Genomic DNA, 25,648 nt, shown 5'->3' on the forward strand with positions numbered 1-25,648 from the left:
GACATGATGGAAACCTTTATATATGTTACAGGAGGAAGAAGGGAAAGGAGGGACATGATGGAAACCTTTATATATGTTACAGGAGGAAGAAGGGAAAGGAGGGACATGATGGAAACCTTTATATATGTTACAGGAGGAAGAAGGGAAAGGAGGGACATGATGGAAACCTTTATATATGTTACAGGGGGAAGAAGGGAAAGGGGAGGACATGATGGAAACCTTTATATATAATGTTACAGGAGGAAGAAGGGAAAGGAGGGACATGATGGAAACCTTTATATATGTTACAGGAGGAAGAAGGGAAAGGGAGGACATGATGGAAACCTTTATATATGTTACAGGGGGAAGAAGGGAAAGGGAGGACATGATGGAAACCTTTATATATGTTACAGGAGGAAGAAGGGAAAGGGAGGACATGATGGAAACCTTTATATATGTTACAGGAGGAAGAAGGGAAAGGGGGGACATGATGGAAACCTTTATATATGATAGAGGAGGAAGAAGGGAAAGGGAGGACATGATGGAAACCTTTATATATGTTACAGGAGGAAGAAGGGAAAGGAGGGACATGATGGAAACCTTTATATATGTTACAGGAGGAAGAAGGGAAAGGAGGGACATGATGGAAACCTTTATATATGTTACAGGGGGAAGAAGGGAAAGGAGGGACATGATGGAAACCTTTATATATGTTACAGGAGGAAGAAGGGAAAGGGGGGACATGATGGAAACCTTTATATATGTTACAGGAGGAAGAAGGGAAAGGAGGGACATGATGGAAACCTTTATATATGTTACAGGAGGAAGAAGGGAAAGGGAGGACATGATGGAAACCTTTATATATGTTACAGGAGGAAGAAGGGAAAGGGGGGACATGATGGAAACCTTTATATATGTTACAGGAGGAAGAAGGGAAAGGGAGGACATGATGGAAACCTTTATATATGTTACAGGAGGAAGAAGGGAAAGGGGGGACATGATGGAAACCTTTATATATTTTACAGGGGGAAGAAGGGAAAGGGGGGACATGATGGAAACCCTTATATATGTTACAGGGGGAAGAAGGGAAAGGGGGGACATGATGGAAACCCTTATATATGTTACAGGGGGAAGAAGGGAAAGGGAGGACATGATGGAAACCTTTATATATGTTACAGGGGGAAGAAGGGAAAGGGAGGACATGCTGGAAACTATTATATATGTTACAGGAGGAAGAAGGGAAAGGGGAGACATGATGGAAACTTTTATATATGTTACAGGGGGAAGAAGGGAAAGGGGGACATGATGGAAACCTTTATATATGTTACAGGAGGAAGAAGGGAAAGGAGGGACATGATGGAAACCTTTATATATGTTACAGGAGGAAGAAGGGAAAGGAGGGACATGATGGAAACCTTTATATATGTTACAGGAGGAAGAAGGGAAAGGAGGGACATGATGGAAACCTTTATATATGTTACAGGAGGAAGAAGGGAAAGGAGGGACATGATGGAAACCTTTATATATAATGTTACAGGGGGAAGAAGGGAAAGGGGAGGACATGATGGAAACCTTTATATATAATGTTACAGGAGGAAGAAGGGAAAGGAGGGACATGATGGAAACCTTTATATATGTTACAGGAGGAAGAAGGGAAAGGGAGGACATGATGGAAACCTTTATATATGTTACAGGGGGAAGAAGGGAAAGGGAGGACATGATGGAAACCTTTATATATGTTACAGGAGGAAGAAGGGAAAGGGAGGACATGATGGAAACCTTTATATATGTTACAGGAGGAAGAAGGGAAAGGGGGGACATGATGGAAACCTTTATATATGTTACAGGAGGAAGAAGGGAAAGGAGGGACATGATGGAAACCTTTATATATGTTACAGGAGGAAGAAGGGAAAGGAGGGACATGATGGAAACCTTTATATATGTTACAGGGGGAAGAAGGGAAAGGAGGGACATGATGGAAACCTTTATATATGTTACAGGAGGAAGAAGGGAAAGGGGGGACATGATGGAAACCTTTATATATGTTACAGGAGGAAGAAGGGAAAGGGGGGACATGATGGAAACCTTTATATATGTTACAGGAGGAAGAAGGGAAAGGAGGGACATGATGGAAACCTTTATATATGTTACAGGAGGAAGAAGGGAAAGGGGGGACATGATGGAAACCTTTATATATGTTACAGGAGGAAGAAGGGAAAGGAGGGACATGATGGAAACCTTTATATATGTTACAGGAGGAAGAAGGGAAAGGGGGGACATGATGGAAACCTTTATATATGTTACAGGAGGAAGAAGGGAAAGGGAGGACATGATGGAAACCTTTATATATGTTACAGGGGGGAAGAAGGGAAAGGGGGGACATTATGGAAACCTTTATATATGTTACAGGGGGAAGAAGGGAAAGGGAGGACATGATGGAAACCTTTATATATGTTACAGGAGGAAGAAGGGAAAGGGAGGACATGATGGAAACCTTTATATATGTTACAGGAGGAAGAAGGGAAAGAGGGACATGCTGGAAACTATTATATATGTTACAGGAGGAAGAAGGGAAAGGGGAGACATGATGGAAACTTTTATATATGTTACAGGGGGAAGAAGGGAAAGGGGGACATGATGGAAACCTTTATATATGTTACAGGAGGAAGAAGGGAAAGGAGGGACATGATGGAAACCTTTATATATGTTACAGGAGGAAGAAGGGAAAGGAGGGACATGATGGAAACCTTTATATATGTTACAGGAGGAAGAAGGGAAAGGAGGGACATGATGGAAACCTTTATATATGTTACAGGAGGAAGAAGGGAAAGGAGGGACATGATGGAAACCTTTATATATGTTACAGGGGGAAGAAGGGAAAGGGGAGGACATGATGGAAACCTTTATATATAATGTTACAGGAGGAAGAAGGGAAAGGAGGGACATGATGGAAACCTTTATATATGTTACAGGAGGAAGAAGGGAAAGGGAGGACATGATGGAAACCTTTATATATGTTACAGGGGGAAGAAGGGAAAGGGAGGACATGATGGAAACCTTTATATATGTTACAGGAGGAAGAAGGGAAAGGGGGGACATGATGGAAACCTTTATATATGTTACAGGAGGAAGAAGGGAAAGGAGGGACATGATGGAAACCTTTATATATGTTACAGGAGGAAGAAGGGAAAGGGGGGACATGATGGAAACCTTTATATATGTTACAGGAGGAAGAAGGGAAAGGGGGGACATGATGGAAACCTTTATATATGTTACAGGAGGAAGAAGGGAAAGGGGGACATGATGGAAACCTTTATATATGTTACAGGGGGAAGAAGGGAAAGGGAGGACATGATGGAAACCTTTATATATGTTACAGGAGGAAGAAGGGAAAGGGAAGACATGATGGAAACCTTTATATATGTTACAGGGGGAAGAAGGGAAAGGGAGGACATGATGGAAACCTTTATATATGTTACAGGACTAAATAAGGGTCAGGAGGGGAGTGTTTTTAGTAAAAAACTGAGCTCAAGAACAAGAGGACACAGTGAGGGGTTATCTGGGGGAAAGATCAGAAGCAATGTGAGAAAATATTATTTTACTGAAAGAGTAGTAGATACCTGGAACAAACTTCCAGCAGAGGTGGTTGGTAAATCTACAATAACAGAATTTAAACACACCTGGGATAGACATATATCCATCCTAAGATAATAAGGAAGAAACACACACAGACACACACACACACAGACACACACAGACACACACAGACACACACACACAGACACAGACACAGACACACACACACACACAGACACAGACACACACACACACAGACACACACACAGACACACATTGACACAGACACACACACACACACACACAGACACACACACACACACACAGACACACACACACACACTGACACACACAGACACACACAGACACACACAGACACACACACACACACACACACAGACACACACACACACAGACACACACACACACACACACAGACACACACACACACAGACACACACACACACACACACAGACACACACACACACACTGTTGAGATGTGGGGTTTCTTGAGGTCACAAAAAGAAGCAATGTCACTTTTGTCACAGGAGAAATAATGCTCCTCTTCACCCGTTTGGGGGTGTATTGTTGCAGCAGCTGCTTTCCCAGCTCGCTCACTCTGACCCAGACTCCATCCATATCTTGGGGTTCCAGGTGTCTTTATATACAAAATCCAACACTCTTAACCCCTTAGTGACCGCTGAACGTGTTTTACTGCGGCCACTAATGGGCTTTATTCCGATGCGTATGCCTTTTAAGGGCGGAGCAGGGGATCAGCGGTCAGTGTGACAGCTGACCCCCCCCCCCCCGAATCCTCCGCTCCGGGCAGTTTAACCCGTTAAATGCCGCTGTCAAGTCTGATGTGAACTGTGTCCAAACACACCATCCCCCGGGAAGATCCCTACAATGGGTATCCGTCCTGCTGACAGGGGTGGCTGTGCTATTGGCTGTCAGCAGGATGGTCACATGACACAATACACTGTAGTGGAGAAGCATTGCGGTGTATAATGTGATCTAAGTCTTACACCAGTGTACAGTAATGTGCGCCAAACACGACCCCCAATAATAAAGATTCCCCATACACTATAAAACATGACCTAAAAGCATACCTCCCAACCGTCCCGTTTTCGGCGGGACAGTCCCGATTTCGGGGTCATGTCCCGCCGTCCCGGAACGGGCCCCAAGTGTCCCGCTTCCCAAAACACAGCTGGCCCTTTAACTACGAGTGCTCCTGGTGAGCGCTGGCAGATGCGGAGCGGTGATTGGCTGGCTCCTGTGACTGGAAGCTGCATTCTGCCTCCGGCCACAAGAGTGCGGGAGATACAAACTCCCTCTGATGAGTCTGTTCCCGGCCTCGGGAGTGTATCAGCCGGCTGCACCAATGAGACAGGGGAACTACTCCCTGCTCCCGCCCACCAGAAGACCGCGAAGGAGGGAGAAGAGGAGCAGCTGCAGGGAGAGGAGCACTGCTGCTGCGCGGCCCGGTATAAGGGGATGGGGGGTGTTAATGAGGCCGAGCAGCAGCAGGGAGAGGAGCACTGCTGCTGCACGGCCCGGTATAAGGGGATGGGGGGTGTTAATGAGGCCGAGCAGCAGCAGGGAGAGGAGCACTGCTGCTGCACGGCCCGGTATAAGGGGATGGGGGGTGTTAATGAGGCCGAGCAGCAGCAGGGAGAGGAGCACTGCTGCTGCACGGCCCGGTATAAGGGGATGGGGGGTGTTAATGAGGCCGAGCAGCAGCAGGGAGAGGAGCACTGCTGCTGCACGGCCCGGTATAAGGGGATTGGGGGGGGGGGGGGGTGTTAATGAGGCCGAGCAGGAGGCAGTTTACAAGGAAGGGGTTAAGTTACCTTTGAAGTCAGAACATCCCCCACCTTCCGTGCTGAGCACCCAGAGCACTGTACGGACTCAGCAGAGAAGGGGGGAGGGGAGGATGGAAGTGACTTAACCCCTTCCCTGCTGTGCACTGAGGTTAGCTGTCTGCTATCATGTCTGTCAGCCAGCTGCTGACGCTACCAGGCACTGCCAGGAGGGAAGGAGTTAAGTGTGATGAATGAGGCTTCTCTGCCTGACCAGCCTGGACGGCAGACAGTGACCTGGAGGGACTGTGGAAGAAGTGCTCATTATCTGTGTATTGTCTGATGTCCCCTAAAGTCACTATAAGGAAAGCCCCTTCTCTAGGGGGAGTAATCAGATGACTTCTAATACTACTACTCCCAGCAGGCTGCTGCATGAGGCTGAGGAGGCAGAGCCACAACTTAACTTTACATAGTAGCTAAAACTCATCATGGCAGTCCAGAGGGTACAGAGAGATGATAGAGAATCCCTCCTGATGATAGAGAATCCCTCCTGATGATAGAGAATCCCTCCTGATGATAGAGAATCCCTCCTGATAATAGAGAATCCCTCCTGATAATAGAGAATCCCTCCTGATAATAGAGAATCCCTCCTGATCATAGAGAATCCCTCCTGATCATAGAGAATCCCTCCTGATCATAGAGAATCCCTCCTGATCATAGAGAATCCCTCCTGATCATAGAGAATCCCTCCTGATAATAGAGAATCCCTCCTGATAATAGAGAATCCCTCCTGATCATAGAGAATCCCTCCTGATCATAGAGAATCCCTCCTGATCATAGAGAATCCCTCCTGATAATAGAGAATCCCTCCTGATAATAGAGAATCCCTCCTGATAATAGAGAATCCCTCCTGATCATAGAGAATCCCTCCTGATCATAGAGAATCCCTCCTGATCATAGAGAATCCCTCCTGATCATAGAGAATCCCTCCTGATGATAGAGAATCCCTCCTGATGATAGAGAATCACTCCTGATAATAGAGAATCCCTCCTGATAATAGAGAATCCCTCCTGATAATAGAGAATCCCTCCTGATAATAGAGAATCACTCCTGATAATAGAGAATCCCTCCTGATAATAGAGAATCCCTCCTGATAATAGAGAATCCCTCCTGATTATAGAGAATCCCTCCTGATAATAGAGAATCCCTCCTGATGATAGAGAATCCCTCCTGATGATAGAGAATCCCTCCTGATGATAGCGAATCCCTCCTGATAATAGAGAATCCCTCCTGATGATAGAGAATCCCTCCTGATGATAGAGAATCCCTCCTGATCATAGAGAATCCCTCCTGATCATAGAGAATCCCTCCTGATAATAGAGAATCCCTCCTAAAAGAGAGGATATCACCTTTAATACTGTTTCCCCACAATTCTGGTCCATGTATGTAGTTTAATCCATGTCCCTATGTGGTCACCAATAGATGTACAATGTTGCCATGATTGCGCAGCTACTGGTGACCACATATATGTCCATACGCTGTACAAACAACGGCCGTTCCACGTGAACAACTGTTGTTTAACGCTAACTATGGTCAGAAGTAATGAACGTGTTCAATAACTCCAGCCGTAGGTTGTGTTAAACAACGGCCATTCAAGCTGAACGGTTGTTGTTTGTACAGAATATGAACATAGCCTTAAAGTGTAACCATCATCTTTCGCTGGTGGCAGGATACGCTGTCAAAATGCTGCCACCATGCTACAGTACCTGTGAAGGTCCAACAATACCATCAATTGCACTGTATGCAACGACACTGCCGGAAGTATTCCATCTCCGCTGGGCGCATGTACAGGATATCCTGCCACCAGAGAAAGACCATCAGTACACTTTAAGTTTCACAAAGATTTGAAAAATAGGCCTTGGTACTTATGGCCAAAAGTGGGGAGTTAGAGAAGCACTACAGGAATTTTTTTTTCTTGCTTATATAATGCAACTTGGCAATTACTAGAGGTACTTTATTTATCATGCTATGCAGTTAGTGTACAGTAGCGGCATTAAAGTGACTGTACCACCAGGCCCAGGCTGAAGCACTGGAGGCGGCCGACCCACCCTTAGTGGGGGGAAACCCCCGCCCCTCTATGATAGGGTTCCATTGATTCTAATGCAGTCACGTCATGGAGGGGCTGGAGTTTCTTCCCACTAGGGTACTATTACACCAACAGATCTGATGACAGATTATCTGCCAAAGATTTGAAGCCAAAGCCAGAAAGACAATAAACAGAGATTAGGTCATAAAAGAAAGACTGGATTTTTCCTCTTTTCAAATCCACTCCTGGCTTTGGCTTCAAATCTTTGGCAGATAATCTGTCGTCAGATCTGTTGGTGTAATAGTACCCTAAGGGTGGGTCGGCCCGCCTCCAATGCTTCAGCCTGGGCCTGGTGGTACAGTCACTTTAAGTCATTGTATGGTGGCATTATTTAGTCATATATGTTGGTGATATTTAGATCTTTTGCTAATAGCGATAATTGGCGTGTTCAAATGAGCCTTCACAACGGGCGTATTGAGACCTAGGGCAGCCCAAGCTGTAAATACAGCCCTGGTGATCAGCAGTGTATTATATACTTATCTTCCTCCTGAGTGAGTATATATCTCTCCATGCTATGTAGGCAGCAGTGTATTATATACTTATTATCCTCCTGTATGAGTGTGTATATATCTCCCCATTCTGTGTAGGTATACAGCAGTGTATTATATACTTATTATCCCTCTCCTGTATGAGTGTATATATCTCCCCATTCTGTGTAGGTATACAGCAGTGTATTATATACTTATCCTCCTCCTGTATGAGTGTGTATATATCTCCATTCTGTGTAGGTATACATCAGTGTATTATATACTTATTATCCTCCTGTATGAGTGTATATATATCTCTCCATTCTGTGTAGGTATACAGCAGTGTATTATATACTTATTATCCCCCTGTATGAGTGTGTATATATATCTCCATTCAGTGTAGGTATACAGCAGTGTATTATATACTTATTATCCTCCTGTATGAGTGTGTATATCTCCCCATTCTGTGTAGGTATACAGCAGTGTATTATATACTTATTATCCCCCTGTATGAGTGTGTATATATCTCTCCATTCTGTGTAGGTATACAGCAGTGTATTATATACTTATTATCCTCCTGTATGAGTGTATATATCTCTCCATGCTATGTAGGCAGCAGTGTATTATATACTTATTATCCTCCTGTATGAGTGTGTATATATCTCCCCATTCTGTGCAGGTATACAGCAGTGTATTATATACTTATTATCCTCCTGTATGAGTGTGTATATATCTCCATTCTGTGTAGGTATACAGCAGTGTATTATATACTTATTATCCTCCTGTATGAGTGAGTATATATCTCTCCATGCTATGTAGGCAGCAGTGTATTATATACTTATTATCCTCCTGTATGTGTGTATATATCTCTCCATTCTGTGTAGGTATACAGCAGTGTATTATATACTTATTATCCCCCTGTATGAGTGTGTATATATTTCTCCATTCTGTGTAGGTATACAGCAGTGTATTATATACTTATTATCCTCCTGTATTAGTGTATATATCTCCCCATTCTGTGTAGGTATACAGCAGTGTATTATATACTTATTATCCTCCTGTATTAGTGTATATATCTCCCCATTCTGTGTAGGTATACAGCAGTGTATTATATACTTATCTTCCTACTGAGTGTGTATATATCTCTCCATTCAGTGTAGGGATGTAATCCACAATATGTTATATTCTAAGTTTTATCACTTATTGCCAGCTAAAGTCTTCAGAAATTAAAAAGATTTTTTTTGCAGAGGAAATGAGCCAAAGCCAAGAGTTAGCTCAGAAGTAAAAGAGATATAAGTTAAAGTGCTACACTTACCATCCTGGTCAAACCATTTATTTCTGCAAGAAAACCAATGTGGCACTACAGTGGAAGACGTGATATGGGAGGGTAGGGGCGTGTCTTGGGGATTGGGGGAGTGTCTTGGGGTTAGGGGCGTGTCTTGGGAATAGGGCGTGTCTTTGGGTGGGGTTAAGGGCGTGTCCATGTCCCTCTTTCCTCTCAGCCAAAGTTGGGAGGTATGTAAAAGTGATCAAAAACACAAATCCTATACATATTTGGTATCGCCACGTCCGACCCAATCTATAAAACTATATCAATAATTACACCGCACGACACACGCTGTAAAAACAAATAAAAAAACAGTACCAGAATAGCTGGATTTTATCAATCTGCTTTAGAAAATACGTCATAAAAGAGATCAGAAAGTCATATACATATAAAACTTGGTATCAATAGAAACTACAGATCTTCCCGCAAAAAATAAGCCCAAACCAGCTGTCGCGCAAAAGATGAGAACGCTATGGATCTTGCAATGTGGCGACAGTTTTTATGGGTTTTTGCTAGGAAGATAGTTTCTATTGCGCCAAAGTGATAATAGTTAAAAAAACCTACAGAAATGTGGTATCGCCGTAACCGTAGTGACCCGGAGAATACATGTATTATGTTATTAGTGACTGCCGATACCGATTATTACGGCGATCACTAATGGGCTCTATACTGCTGCCATCACCTCTTTATGGCGATGGCGCAGAATAGTGCAGCAGCGCCGGTAATGCCCGCAGCCCCCTCCTCTCAGCTACCGGAGATCGCTGAGGGGTTGGGGCAGAGTGTGGGCTCAGTCCCGGCCAGTCCCTGCACCGGCAATCGCCGTTATTACCAGTATAATTTTGGCCACCGGTAACGGGCATTGCCAGCGCAGCTGAACGCTTTCATCTCTTCTCACCGTGAATCCACAGTGAGAGGAGATGAGAACATGTCCCCCCCACCATCCTTCTTATCCCATAAATCATTGGTGACGGGATAAAAAGTGCCCCGGATTACCTGTAACCACCCCGCATTACCTGTAACCACCCCGCATTACCTGTAACCACCCCGCATTACCTGTAACCACCCCGCATTACCTGTAACCAACCCGCAATACCTGTAACCACCTCGCATTACCTGTAACCACTCTGCATTACCTGTAACCACCCCGCATTACCTGTAACCACCCCGCATTACCTGTAACCACCCCGCATTACCTGTAACCACTCCGCATTACCTGTAACCACCCCGCATTACCTGTAACCACCCCGCATTACCTGTAACCAACCCGCAATACCTGTAACCACCTCGCATTACCTGTAACCACCCCGCATTACCTGTAACCACCCCGCATTACCTGTAACCACCTCGCATTACCTGTATCCACCTCGCATTACCTGTAACCACCCCGCATTACCTGTAACCACCTCGCATTACCTGCATCCACCTCACATTACCTGTATCCACCTCACATTACCTGTAACCACTCCGCATTACCTGTATCCACCTCGCATTACCTGTAACCACCCCACATTACCTGTAACCACCTCGCATTACCTGTAACCACCCCGCATTACCTGTAACCACCTCGCATTACCTGCATCCACCTCACATTACCTGTAACCACCTCACATTACCTGTGTCCACCCCGCATTACCTGTAACCACCCCGCATTACCTGTATCCACCCCGCATTACCTGTAACCATCCCGCATTACCTGTAACCACCTCGCATTACCTGTAACCACCTCGCATTACCTGTAACCAACCCGCAATACCTGTAACCACCTCGCATTACCTGTAACCACCCCGCATTACCTGTAACCACCCCAGATTACCTGTAACCACCCCGCACTACCTGTAACCACCCCGGATTACCTGTAACCACCCCGGATTACCTGTAACCACCCTAGATTACCTGTAACCACCCTAGATTACCTGTAACCACCCCAGATTACCTGTAACCACCCTGGATTACCTGTAACCACCCTACATTACCTGTAACCACCCTACATTACCTGTATCCACCCCGCATTACCTGTAACCACCTCACATTACCTGTAACCACCCCAGATTACCTGTAACCACCCTAGATTACCTGTATCAACCCCGCATTACCTGCATCCACCCCGCACTACCTGTAACCACCCCGGATTACCTGTAACCACCCCCCATTACCTGTAACCACCTCGCATTACCTGTATCCACCCCGCATTACCTGTAACCACCCCGCATTACCTGTAACCACCCCACATTACCTGTATCCACCCCGCATTACCTGTAACCACCTCGCATTACCTGTAACCACCCCAGATTACCTGTAACCACCCTAGATTACCTGTATCAACCCCGCATTACCTGCATCCACCCCGCACTACCTGTAACCACCCCGGATTACCTGTAACTACCTCGGATTACCTGTAATCACCCCAGATTACCTGTAACCATCCAGGATTACCTGTAACCACCCCGCACTACCTGTAACCACCCCGGATTACCTGTAACCACCTCACATTACCTGTAACCACCCCAGATTACCTGTAACCACCCTAGATTACCTGTATCAACCCCGCATTACCTGCATCCACCCCGCACTACCTGTAACCACCCCGGATTACCTGTAACCACCCCCCATTACCTGTAACCACCTCGCATTACCTGTATCCACCCCGCATTACCTGTAACCACCCCGCATTACCTGTAACCACCCCACATTACCTGTAACCACCCCGCACTACCTGTAACCTCCCCGAATTACCTGTAACCACCCCAGATTACCTGTATCCACCCCGAATTACCTGTATCCACCCCGGATAACCTGTAACCACCCCAGATTACCTGTAACCCCCCTGGATTACCTGTAACCACCCCAGATTACCTGTAATCACCCCGCACTACCTGTAACCACCCCGGATTACCTGTAACCACCTCGGATTACCTGTAACCACCCCAGATTACCTGTATCCACCCCGCATTACCTGTAACCATCCAGGATTACCTGTAACCACCCCGGATTACCTGTAACCACCCCAGATTACCTGTAACCACCCTAGATTACCTGTAACCACCCTAGATTACCTGTAACCACCCCGCATTACCTGTAACCACCCCGGATTACCTGTAACCACCCCGCATTACCTGTAACCACCCCAGATTACCTGTAACCACCCTAGATTACCTGTAACCACCCTGGATTACCTGTAACCACCCTAGATTACCTGTAACCACCCCGCATTACCTGTAACCACCCTAGATTACCTGTAACCACTGTGGCATGGTGGGGCTGTAAGAGGCAGTTCTGTGCCTCTGGAGTGGGAATTGGAGTTCAGGTGGAGCTCCTGCTCCAGATACTCCACTCCAGCCCTAGAGCTAATGAGGCTCTGAAACCACCTGGTGGATCTATTAGAGACTCCAGAGCTTCCCAGGTGATGGCTCCCAGGTGAAGACTCCCAGTGTGGGAGAACAGGCAGCACTAGGCCTGTGGGAGCTGCAGACAAGAAGTCTGGGTAAGACCAGTGGAGCTGGTGATATTGAGCATTAGGCTCATAAGTGACAGCTAGGGAAGCTGTGGTGTTAGTCAGTGGCTAGACGGCCTAGGTTTTATTTTATTGGCCGTGTTGCCTATGTCTTGTGTTTTTTGAACGGATAAATAAAGCTGACTGAGGTCCGTATAAAGCATACAGCACTGACTGGACTGCAATTTGTGATGTGCCAACCGTCTCAGGCCCAGGAGATGGCGATCCCAGCGAGTGAGTAACCCCCAGATTGTCACATATGGTGGAGGATTGCTGTGGGCAAGAAAATGGCACATGAAGTTTGTGGCTGAATTTAAAGGGCCAGAAGCCTTATAAGAGGCTGTGTCTCTGTGGAGCAAGAGAGACATACAGAGACTGTGTTTCTGCTGGTTTTAAAGGGCCGGAAGCCTTATGACAGACTGTGTCCCTGTGGAGAGAGACATACAGAGACTGTGTCCCTGTGGAGAGAGACATACAGAGACTGTGTCGCTGTGGAGAGAGACATACAGAGACTGTGTTGCTGTGGAGAGAGACCTACAGAGACTGTGTCCCTGTGGAGAGAGACATACAGAGACTGTGTTGCTGTGGAGAGAGACCTACAGAGACTGTCTTGTCTGGATAAGGCCAGTATTGCTTATGTTTGAAGCGGGTGTTTCTGCTGCATAAAGCATATAGTTGCCATGGGTCTAGCAGAGGACGATGTCAGACGTATATGGGACATACAGCGCCGTGAAGACATGGCTAAACAGATGGGTTATAACCTTGCGCAGTTTGAAGCAGAGCGGGAGGCTGTTGAGGCCCAACTGCAAAGGACATTGGATAAGCGAGCTCCTGTACAAAGTGCATGTACTGCTACACAGAGCTGGTGTCCAAATACCCACACTGCACTGCAGGAGGTGCCCAACCAGAAAGCGTCTGTACACAGTGCATGTACTGCTACACAGAGCTGGTGTCCAAATACCCGCACTGCACTGCAGGGGGCTACTAACCAGAAAGCACAGGGGTCCAAGCCCAGTGGTTGCTGTACCAAGGTCCCAGTTGCATCCTGGTCTGATTCTCCAGATAAAAAGCGTGAGGGTGCCGTCCCTAAAGCCAACCAGCCAGAGCCAGGCTTGAGATGTATGAGAATGGACTGTTGTGTAATTGGATCTGCTTTTGCCCAAAGCCCAAGTGTTAAAAAGTCACTTTTGCAGAGGCGCCATGATGTTGTTGCTAGGAGCAACCAACCACACCAGCAAGTGGCTGTCACTGAGCAGAGGGAGCCATGTTGGAGGTGCATGGGAGCGGGGGTCTGTGCATCTTATTGTCCTCTGGTCAGGAGATCAGAGAGATTTAAACCAAAAACCTGTGAATTGCTGGTGGGTGGCATCCCACTGCTGGTTGACCTGGATTGTCGCCAGGAGGTGTCCAGGGTCCATCCGGATATTATACTGTTTGTGAAGAGTCGACCAGAGCCGTATGGTAAGACTATTCTAATTGACTTTAAAACTTGTTATGGGACAGTAAATCAATTGCTGGAGGTCTGCGCGGAGCTTCAGGTGGAGTTCATACTGGGCAGAGACTTTCCTTATTTCTGGCAGTTGTGGGAGGGAGAGTCCCCAGTAAAGTGTACTGTACCACTGCCTAAGGGGGAGGAGCCAGGAGAACCATATACAAAAGTCCCAGAGTTACCAGTGGGTGGAGCCTCACTGTCTTACTGTGTGAACTGTGACCAAAATAAGTCCGAATGTTCAGCAATGCTACCAAGTGAGGAGAAGAATCCTGTGGCTGACAAGACCATCCTGATGTCTGATGAGATTATTGCACAGTCTGAACATGGACTTGAAAAGTCAGATGAAATTAATGATAATGTATTGCATGCAATGTGTATTGAAAATGTCACCCAGCAGTTATGTGATAGCAGTAATGTCACCCAGCAGTTATGTGATAGCAGTAATGTCCCCCCGCAGTTATGTGATAGCAGTAAGGTCATGTCAGATTTGCTGCCTAACATGCATTTAACCCATAATTATGTCACAGTAGTAGCATCCAGTGATGTTAGTGAGGGTCACACAGTAGCATCCAGTAGGGTTAGTGGTGGTCACACAGTAGCAGCATCCAGTGAGGTTAGTGGTGGTCACACAGTAGCATCCAGTGATGTTAGTGAGGGTCACACAGTAGTAGCATCCAGTAGGGTTAGTGAGGGTCACACAGTAGCAGCATCCAGTGATGTTAGTGAGGGTCACACAGTAGCATCCAGTGATGTTAGTGAGGGTCACACAGTAGTAGCATCCAGTGAGGTTAGTGAGGGTCACACAGTAGTATCCAGTGAGGTTAGTGGTGGTCACACAGTAGCATCCAGTGATGTTAGTGAGGGTCACACAGTAGCAGCATCCAGTGAGGTTAGTGGTGGTCACACAGTAGTAGAACAGCCACCGCTTATTGTTATAGAATCTCTTCTTTGTCAGGTCCCAGAAGCTGTTCCTGTGACTAATGTGAACATGCCTCAAGTAGCAGGTGATGAGATGGTGGCCAGAGAATGTCCGGCTGAAGAGCTTGTGTTGGCTCACACATTACCTCTTACAGGGAGTCTTGAAGTTACTGAGGCTGATGTGAATAATGAAGAGGTAACTTTGGAGGAATCATGTCCTCAGTACACAGATGTGCATGAAGGAGCTGGTATGAAGACTTTCACTTTGGAGACTGAAAGTGAATGCAGTCTGTATGTTGCCCTGTCTGAAGTGAGAGGTAGTGAGAACTGTCAGTCAATGTCTGAGCTGAGTGTCACTCATACAGTCCCCTCCAATGTAGCTGGAAGTGAGAGGTTTCATGTTGCCGAGGGGAACAGCCTGGATGTTACCAATAAGGGAACCCAAATTACATATGAGAACAAGGACTGTGTGCACGCTGAGAGTGGTTCTCAGTACAGCCGTCCTATGTATGTCTCCACTTATGGACGTGGTCATGAAAGAAATGAACGGCAAAGTGAGAAAGTGGGGTACGGTGGTTCTGTGTTATGGAAAATGCGGGGAAAACAAAAACCTCATGAAAAGTGTGATGTGTGTCCCCAGTGTGATGTGTGTCCCCAGGAAAAGAAAATGAGGCATGAATGGTGTCACATCTTACCCCAATGTAGGACCTTTGACCCAGGAGGGGGTGTTAATAAAGTGACAAGTCCTATGGCCTTTGTCAGGGGGGGAGGATATGTGGCATGGTGGGGCTGTAAGAGGCAGTTCTGTGCCTCTGGAGTGGGAATTGGAGTTCAGGTGGAGCTCCTGCTCCAGATACTCCACTCCAGTCCAAGAGCTAATGAGGCTCTGAAACCACCTGGTGGATCTATTAGAGACTCCAGAGCTTCCCAGGTGAGGGCTCCCAGGTGATGGCTCCCAGGTGAAGACTCCCAGTGTGGGAGAACAGGCAGTACTAGGCCTGTGGGAGCTGCAGACAAGAAGTCTGGGTAAGACCAGTGGAGCTGGTGATATTGAGCATTAGGCTCATAAGTGACAGCTAGGGAAGCTGTGGTGTTAGTCAGTGGCTAGACGGCCTAGGTTTTATTTTATTGGCAGTGTTGCCTATGTCTTGTGTTTTTTGAACGGATAAATAAAGCTGACTGAGGTCAGTATAAAGTATACAGCGCTGACTGGACTGCAATTTGTGATGTGCCGACCGTCTCAGGCCCAGGAGATGGCGATCCCAGCGAGTGAGTAACCCCCAGATTGTCACACCACCCCAGATTACCTGTAACCACTCCGCATTAACTGTAACCACCCTGGATTACCTGTAACCACCCCAGATTACCTGTAACCACCCCAGATTACCTGTAACCACCCCGCATTACCTGTAACCAATCCGAATTACCTGTAACCACCCTAGATTACCTGTAACCACTCCGCATTACCTGTAACCCCCCCCATTACCTGTAACCACCCTAGATTACCTGTAACCACCCCGCATTACCTGTAACCACCCCAGATTACCTGTAACCACTCCGCATTAACTGTAACCACCCTGGATTACCTGTAACCACCCCAGATTACCTGTAACCACCCCGCATTACCTGTAACCACCCCGGATTACCTGTAACCAACCCGAATTACCTGTAACCACCCTAGATTACCTGTAACCACTCCGCATTACCTGTAACCCCCCCCCCATTACCTGTAACCACCCTAGATTACCTGTAACCACCCCGCATTACCTGTAACCACTCCGCATTACCTGTAACCACCCCAGATTACCTGTAACCACCCCGCATTACCTGTAACCACCCTAGATTAGCTGTAACCACCCCAGATTACCTGTAACCACCCCACATTACCTGTAACCACCCTAGATTACCTGTAACCACCCCAGATTACCTGTATTCACCCCGCATTACCTGTATTCACCCCAGATTACCTGTAACCACCCCGCATTACCTGTAACCACCCCGCATTACCTGTAACCACCCTAGATTACCTGTAACCACCCCAGATTACCTGTAACCACCCCGCATTACCTGTAACCACCCTAGATTACCTGTAACCACTCCGCATTACCTGTAACCACCCCGGATTACCTGTAACCACCCCAGATTACCTGTAACCACCCCAGATTACCTGTAACCACCCCGCATTACCTGTAACCACCCCGCATTACCTGTAACCACCCCAGATTACCTGTAACCACCCCAGATTACCTGTAACCACCCCGCATTACCTGTAACCACCCCGCATTACCTGTAACCACCCCGCATTACCTGTAACCACTCCGCATTACCTGTAACCACTCCGCATTACCTGTAACCAACCCGAATTACCTGTAACCACCCCAGATTACCTGTAACCACCCCAGATTACCTGTAATCACCCCGCATTACGTGTAACCACCCAGGATTACCTGTAACCACCCCGCATTACCTGTAACCACCCCGCATTACCTGTAACCACCCTAGATTACCTGTAACCACTCCGCATTACCTGTAACCACCTCGCATTACCTGTAACCACCCCGCATTACCTGTAACCACCCTAGATTACCTGTAACCACCCTAGATTACCTGTAACCACTCCGCATTACCTGTAACCACCCTAGATTACCTGTAACCACTCCGCATTACCTGTAACCACCCCAGATTACCTGTAACCACCCCGCATTACCTGTAACCACCCTGGATTACCTGTAACCACCCTAGATTACCTGTAACCACCCCGGATTACCTGTAGCCACCCCGCATTACCTGTAACCACCCTAGATTACCTGTAACCACCCTAGATTACCTGTAACCACTCCGCATTACCTGTAACCACCCTAGATTACCTGTAACCACCTCGCATTACTTGTAACCACCCCGGATTACCTGTAACCACCCCAGATTACCTGTAACCACCCCGCACTACCTGTAACCACCCCGCATTACCTGTAACCAACCCGAATTACCTGTAACCACCCCAGATTACCTGTAACCACCCCGCATTACCTGTAACCACCCCGCATTACCTGTAACCACTCCGCATTACCTGTAACCACTCCGCATTACCTGTAACCACTCCGCATTACCTGTAACCACTCCGCATTACCTGTAACCACCCCAGATTACCTGTAACCACCCCAGATTACCTGTAATCACCCCGCATTACGTGTAACCACCCAGGATTACCTGTAACCACCCCGCATTACCTGTAACCACCCTAGATTACCTGTAACCACTCCGCATTACCTGTAACCACCTCGCATTACCTGTAACCACCCCGCATTACCTGTAACCACCCTAGATTACCTGTAACCACCCTAGATTACCTGTAACCACTCCGCATTACCTGTAACCACCCCAGATTACCTGTAACCACCCCGCATTACCTGTAACCACCCTGGATTACCTGTAACCACCCTAGATTACCTGTGACCACCCCGGATTACCTGTAGCCACCCCGCATTACCTGTAACCACCCTAGATTACCTGTAACCACCCTAGATTACCTGTAACCACTCCGCATTACCTGTAACCACCCTAGATTACCTGTAACCACCTCGCATTACTTGTAACCACCCCGGATTACCTGTAACCACCCCGGATTACCTGTAACCACCCCAGATTACCTGTAACCACCCCGCACTACCTGTAACCACCCCGCATTACCTGTAACCAACCCGAATTACCTGTAACCAACCCGAATTACCTGTAACCACCCCAGATTATCTGTAACCACCTCGCATTACCTGTAACCACCCCAGATTACCTGTAACCACCCCGCACTACCTGTAACCACCCTGCATTACCTGTAACCACCCCGCATTACCTGTAACCACCCCGCATTACCTGTAACCAACCCGAATTACCTGTAACCACTCCGCATTACCTGTAACCACCCCGCATTACCTGTAACCAACCCGAATTACCTGTAACCACCCCAGATTACCTGTAACCACCCCAGATTACCTGTAATCACCCCGCATTACGTGTAACCACCCAGGATTACCTGTAACCACCCCGCATTACCTGTAACCACCCCGCATTACCTGTAACCACCCAGGATTACCTGTAACCACCTCACATTACCTGTAACCACCCCAGATTATTCATAACCACTCCAGTTTACCTGTAACTGATCAGATTACCTGTAACCACCCCAGATTACCTGTAACCACCCCACAGTACCTGTAACCACCCCGCCATACCTGTAACCACCCCAGATTACCTGTAACCTCCCCGCCATACCTGTAACCACCCCTCATTACCTGTAACCACCCTAGATTATTCATAACCACTCCAGTTTACCTGTAACTGCTCAGATTACCCGTAACCATTCCAGATTACCTGTAACCACCCAGGATTACCTGTAACCACCTCACATTACCTGTAACCACCCCAGATTATTCATAACCACTCCAGTTTACCTGTAACTGCTCAGATTACCTGTAACCACCCCAGATTACCTGTAACCACCCCACAGTACCTGTAACCACCCCACAGTACCTGTAACCACCCCAGATTACCTGTAACCTCCCCGCCATACCTGTAACCACCCCGCATTACCTGTAACCACCCCAGATTATTCATAACCACTCCAGTTTACCTGTAACTGCTCAGATTACCCGTAACCATTCCAGATTACCTGTAACCACCCCACAGTACCTGTAACCACCCCGCCATACCTGTAACCACCCCAGATTACCTGTAACCTCCCCGCCATACCTGTAACCACCCCGCATTACCTGTAACCACCCCAGATTATTCATAACCACTCCAGTTTACCTGTAACTGCTCAGATTACCCGTAACCATTCCAGATTACCTGTAACCACCCCACAGTACCTGTAACCACCCCGCCATACCTGTAACCACCCCAGATTACCTGTAACCTCCCCGCCATACCTGTAACCACCCCGCATTACCTGTAACCACCCCAGATTATTCATAACCACTCCAGTTTACCTGTAACTGCTCAGATTACCCGTAACCATTCCAGATTGCCTGTCACTTTTCCCCCAGATTGCCTGTGACCCCCCCCAGATTGCCCATAAACACCCCCAGATTGCCACAGACTGCCCGTACCACCCCAGATTACCTGTAATCTCATTTAAAAAAAAATTTTTAGCAACTTTGCTATTCTAATAACCGATACTAGCTACGGTTTTATTTGGTTTATGCCCACATATAGGGTCCCGTTGTACTCAGGAGAACCTGCGTTACAGATTTTGTGGTGCCTTTTCTTTCCTGTCCCTTGTGAAATTGAGAAATTTCAAACTAAACAAACATATTATTGGAAAAATTTGAGTTTTTCACTTTTACTGTCTAATTTTGAATACTTTCCTCCAATACCTGTGGGGTCAAAATGCTCACCACACCCCAAGATGTATTCTTTGAGGGGTGTACTTTCCAAAATGGTGAGGGGGGGTTACACTTCGCTGGCACTACAGGGGCTCTGCAAACGCACCTGGCGCCTAAAAACTTGTACAGCAAAATCTGCCCTGACAATGCTGATTGGCGCTCCTTCCCTTCTGAGCCCCTTTCCCTGGGGAAAGTCTCTCTGACCGCAGATAATGGCAGATTTGTCTAATAAACCCAATTACAAAGTTTCCTAAAATTTCCTGGACTATTCATTTCTGCAAACAAAAAAAAAAAGAACCGACAGTGACTCTAAAGCGATTTACAAACGTTACATAACAGCGTTACAGACGTATCTTCTTACACAGCAAAACAATCCGAATCCATAAGGTCCCAATAAAGAGCAGAGAAATAGACAGAATAACCAGGAGAACAAAACTATAGCTGCAACTATAGCCTCACCGGGCCGAAACCAGGGCAGCGCTCCACCTAACCCAGCGCTCCACCTAACCCAGCGCTCCACATATATATACTGGTGGATGGGTGTGTGTGTATTATATTATATATATTATTATATTATATATATACCACTGACACTGCTCAGACTCTGACTGTCGCCACGATCCATTCGATCTTCCTTTCTCTAAGCTCTCCCCTCTGCAGTCTATCCTTAACGCAGCACCCAGGCTCATCTTCCTCTCCAGCCGCTATACCGACGTCTCCCCTCTGTGCTAGTTACTGCACTGGTTACCTATTCAATCCAGGATCCACTTCAAGCTCCTCACCCATAAAGCTCTCCACAACTCTGCCCTCCATACATCTCCTCATCTCCACAACTCTGCCCTCCATACATCTCCTCCCTCATCTCCACAACTCTGCCCTCCATACATCTCCTCCCTCATCTCCACAACTCTGCCCTCCATACATCTCCTCCCTCATCTCCACAACTCTGCCCTCCATACATCTCCTCCCTCATCTCCACAACTCTGTCCTCCATACATCTCCTCCCTCATCTCCACAACTCTGCCCTCCATACATCTCCTCCCTCATCTCCACAACTCTGCCCTCCATACATCTCCGCCCTCATCTCCACAACTCTGCCCTCCATACATCTCCTCCCTCATCTCCACAACTCTGCCCTCCCCATACATCTCCTCCCTCATCTCCACAACTCTGCCCTCCATACATCTCCTCCCTCATCTCCACAACTCTGCCCTCCATACATCTCCTCATCTCCACAACTCTGCCCCCCCATACATCTCCTCCCTCATCTCCACAACTCTGCTCTCCATACATCTCCTCCCTCATCTCCACAACTCTGCCCTCCATACATCTCCTCCCTCATCTCCACAACTCTGCCCCTATATACATCTCCTCCCTCATCTCCACAACTCTGCCCTCCCCCATACATCTCCTCCCTCATCTCCACAACTCTGCCCTCCATACATCTCCTCCCTCATCTCCACAACTCTGCCCTCCATACATCTCCTCCCTCATCTCCACAACTCTGCCCCCCATACATCTCCTCCCTCATCTCCACAACTCTGCCCCCCATACATCTCCTCCCTCATCCCCACAACTCTGCCCCTCCATACATCTCCTCCCTCATCTCCACAACTCTGCCCCCCATACATCTCCTCCCTCATCTCCACAACTCTGCCCTCCATACATCTCCTCCCTCATCTCCACAACTCTGCCCTCCATACATCTCCTCCCTCATCTCCACAACTCTGCCCCTATATACATCTCCTCCCTCATCTCCACAACTCTGCCCCTATATACATCTCCTCCCTCATCTCCACAACTCTGCCCCCCCCATACATCTCCTCCCTCATCTCCACAACTCTGCCCTCCCATACATCTCCTCCCTCATCTCCACAACTCTGCCCCCCATACATCTCCTCCCTCATCTCCACCTACCATCCTTCCCGTGCTCTGCGTTCTGCTAATGACCTCACACTAACATCTTCTGTAATCAGAACCTCTCTCTCCGGCCTCCAAGACTTCTCTCGTGCTGCACCAGTTCTCTGCAACTCCCTACCCAAAGAGCTCAGACTTATACCCAATACTCACAGTTTAAAGCGTGCCCTGAGGTCTCATCTCTCCAGGCTTATAACCTTCCCTAATCCTGTTCTCCCTCCTGTTTCCCTCGCTCTAAACCTCTGACCGTTCCTGCCCTTTATATGTTTCCCTGCAATCAGACATGGGCGTGTGACTGGCTCCTCCTGTAGGTCTGACTATGTACAATGGCCGGACCAGGGACATATAAAGCTCTTATGCCTGGTGCCTGGTGTCAACCAAGTTGTTAATCTGTAAGCTCCAACGAGCAGGTCTCCTTTATACTTTGTATTTTTATGTTTTTATTTATTCTAATTATTTAACTGTGTATTATGTACCTCTGTACTGTATGCCTAGAAAAAGCGCAGCAGAAGCTGTTGGCGCTATACAGATAAATATATTATTATTATTATTATGCATGCTGGTGGATGTGTGTGTGTGTATATATATATATATATATATATATATATATATATATATATATATATATATATATATATATATATATAATAGTGCGTGTGTATGTATTTATGTGCGTGTATGTAGAAAATGTACCCGGCGCTGCCCAGGTATAAAGTGTCAGTGTGTTAATTAGATTTGTTCTAAGGTGCCCAGGAGGCCAAGCTAAAGGTATTGTTTCATCTGAGTTAATCAGTGGAATTAGTGTATACCTGTAGTGCATAGTTGGAGGGGTTCTTTATACCCACAATGTATAGTTTTTAGGGGTCTCGCATATCTGTAGTGCATAGTTGGGGGGGCTGTATACCTATAGTGTATAGTTGGGGGGGTCCTGTATACCTGTAGTGTGTAGTTGGAGGGCTGTATACCTGTAGTGTATAGTTGAGGGAGGTCCTGTATACCTGCAGTGTACAGTTGGTGAAGGTCCTGTATACCTGTACTGTATAGTTCGGGGGTCCTGTATACCTGTAGCATATAGTTGGTGCTGTATACCTGTAATGTATAGTTGGTGGAGGTCTTGTATACCTGTAGTTTATAGTTTGAGGGTCCTGGATACCTGTAGTGTATAATTGGTGGAGGTCTTGTATACCTGTAGTATATAGTTCGGTGGTCCTGTATACCTGTAGTGCATAGTTTAAGGGTACTGTATAACTCTAGTATAGAGTTGGTGGAGGTCCTGTATACCTGTAGTGTATAGTTTGGGTTCCTATATACCTGTAGTATATAGTTGGTGGGGTTCCTGTATACCTGTAGTGTATAGCTTTGGGGTCCTGAATACCTGTAGTATAGAGTTGATGGGGGTGCTGTATACCTGTATTATATAGTTGGTGGAGCTCATGTTTACCTGTAGTGTATAGTTTGGGGTCCTGTATACCTGTAGTATATAGTTGGTGGAGGTCCTGTATACCTGAAAAATATAGTTGGTGAAGGTCCTGTATACCTGTAGTGTCCTGTATACCTGCAGGGTCGTATTTACCATTAGGCACCCATGGTCTGGTGAGTAGGGTAGCACCTTGCAGAGGGGCAGTACCCTCCCATTCAGACTTGCCAGAAAATCTGGTGTCTTTTCGAGGGGAGTATGGCGGTATTGGTCAGGTCTGGTATAGCGGTGTTATCCAGTCACAGTATGGCGGTATTGGTCAGGTCTGGTATGGCAGTGTTATCCAGTCACAGTATGGCGGTATTGGTCAGGTCTGGTATGGCGGTGTTATCTAGTCACAGTATGGCGGTATTGGTCAGGTCTGGTGTGGCGGTGTTCTCCAGTTACAGTGTGGCGGTATTGGTCAGGTCTGGTATAATGGTGTTATCCAGTCACAGTATGGCGGTATTGGTCAGGTCTGGTATGGCGGTGTTATCTAGTCACAGTTTGGCGGTATTTGTCAGGTTTGGTATGGCAGTGTTATCCAGCACAGTATGGCGGTATTGGTCAGGTCTGCTATGACAGTGTTATCCAGCACAGTATGGCGGTATTGGTCAGGTCTGGTATGGCAGTGTTACCCAGTCAAAGTTTGGTATACCTGTAGTGCCCTGTATATACATGTACTGTATAGATGGAGTAGGGGGCCCTGTATATACATGTACTGTATAGATGGAGTAGGGGGTCCTGTATATACATGTACTGTATAGATGGAGTAGGGGGTCCTGTATACATGTACTGTATAGATGGAGTAGGGGGTCCTGTATACATGTACTGTATAGATGGAGTAGGGGGTCCTGTATACATGTACTGTATAGATGGAGTAGGGGGTCCTGTATACATGTACTGTATAGATGGAGTAGGGGGTCCTGTATACATGTACTGTATAGATGGAGTAGGGGGTCCTGTATACATGTACTGTATAGATGGAGTAGGGGGTCCTGTATATACATGTACTGTATAGATGGAGTAGGGGGTCCTGTATATACATGTACTGTATAGATGGAGTAGGGGGTCCTGTATATACATGTACTGTATAGATGGAGTAGGGGGTCCTGTATATACATGTACTGTATAGATGGAGTAGGGGGTCCTGTATATACATGTACTGTATAGATGGAGTAGGGGGTCCTGTATACCTGTACTGTATAGATGGAGTAGGGGGTCTACCAGTTATTACTGTGGATGTTGTGAGGCAGCTTCCCTAGCAACCATTGCTCCCTGTGAAAATGAAAGCAGTAATCCTATTGGTTGCTAAGGCTCCAACTGCCGTGTCTGCTGCAGCTAATTATATCACCTGTGTGTGCAGTGAGGAGATTTTCCCATTCATCTCTATGGGGCGCCTCTCTTTCCCCTCCCCCTCCCCTCCTGTACATCTGGCGGGGACGGGACCTTCGCTCTAACCTTCCCGGGCACCCAATGTATCTGTGGGCCAAATTTGGGGTCAAACGGTTCAGGCGTTTGGAAGTCTATAGAGGACAGACAGACAGACTTTCATTTTTATGATATAGATATGGTGGACGCTGGTGGATGTGTGTATGTGTATATATATATATATATATATATATATATATATATATATATATATATATATATATATATATATATATATATATATATATATACACACACACACACATACCCT

At 46.9% G+C, this 25,648-nt stretch overlaps 1 protein-coding gene across 2 annotated transcripts in view; it reads right to left on the reverse strand.

Moving 5' to 3' along the window:
• LOC138769741 (cysteine-rich motor neuron 1 protein-like) overlaps positions 1–25,648 on the reverse strand; it is a 74,339-nt gene that overhangs the window by 34,499 nt on the left and 14,192 nt on the right. The gene's annotated exons all lie outside the window — the stretch shown is intronic.

This window comes from Dendropsophus ebraccatus, chromosome 12 (assembly GCF_027789765.1).
Source record: "Dendropsophus ebraccatus isolate aDenEbr1 chromosome 12, aDenEbr1.pat, whole genome shotgun sequence".
Classification (NCBI taxonomy): domain Eukaryota; kingdom Metazoa; phylum Chordata; class Amphibia; order Anura; family Hylidae; genus Dendropsophus; species Dendropsophus ebraccatus.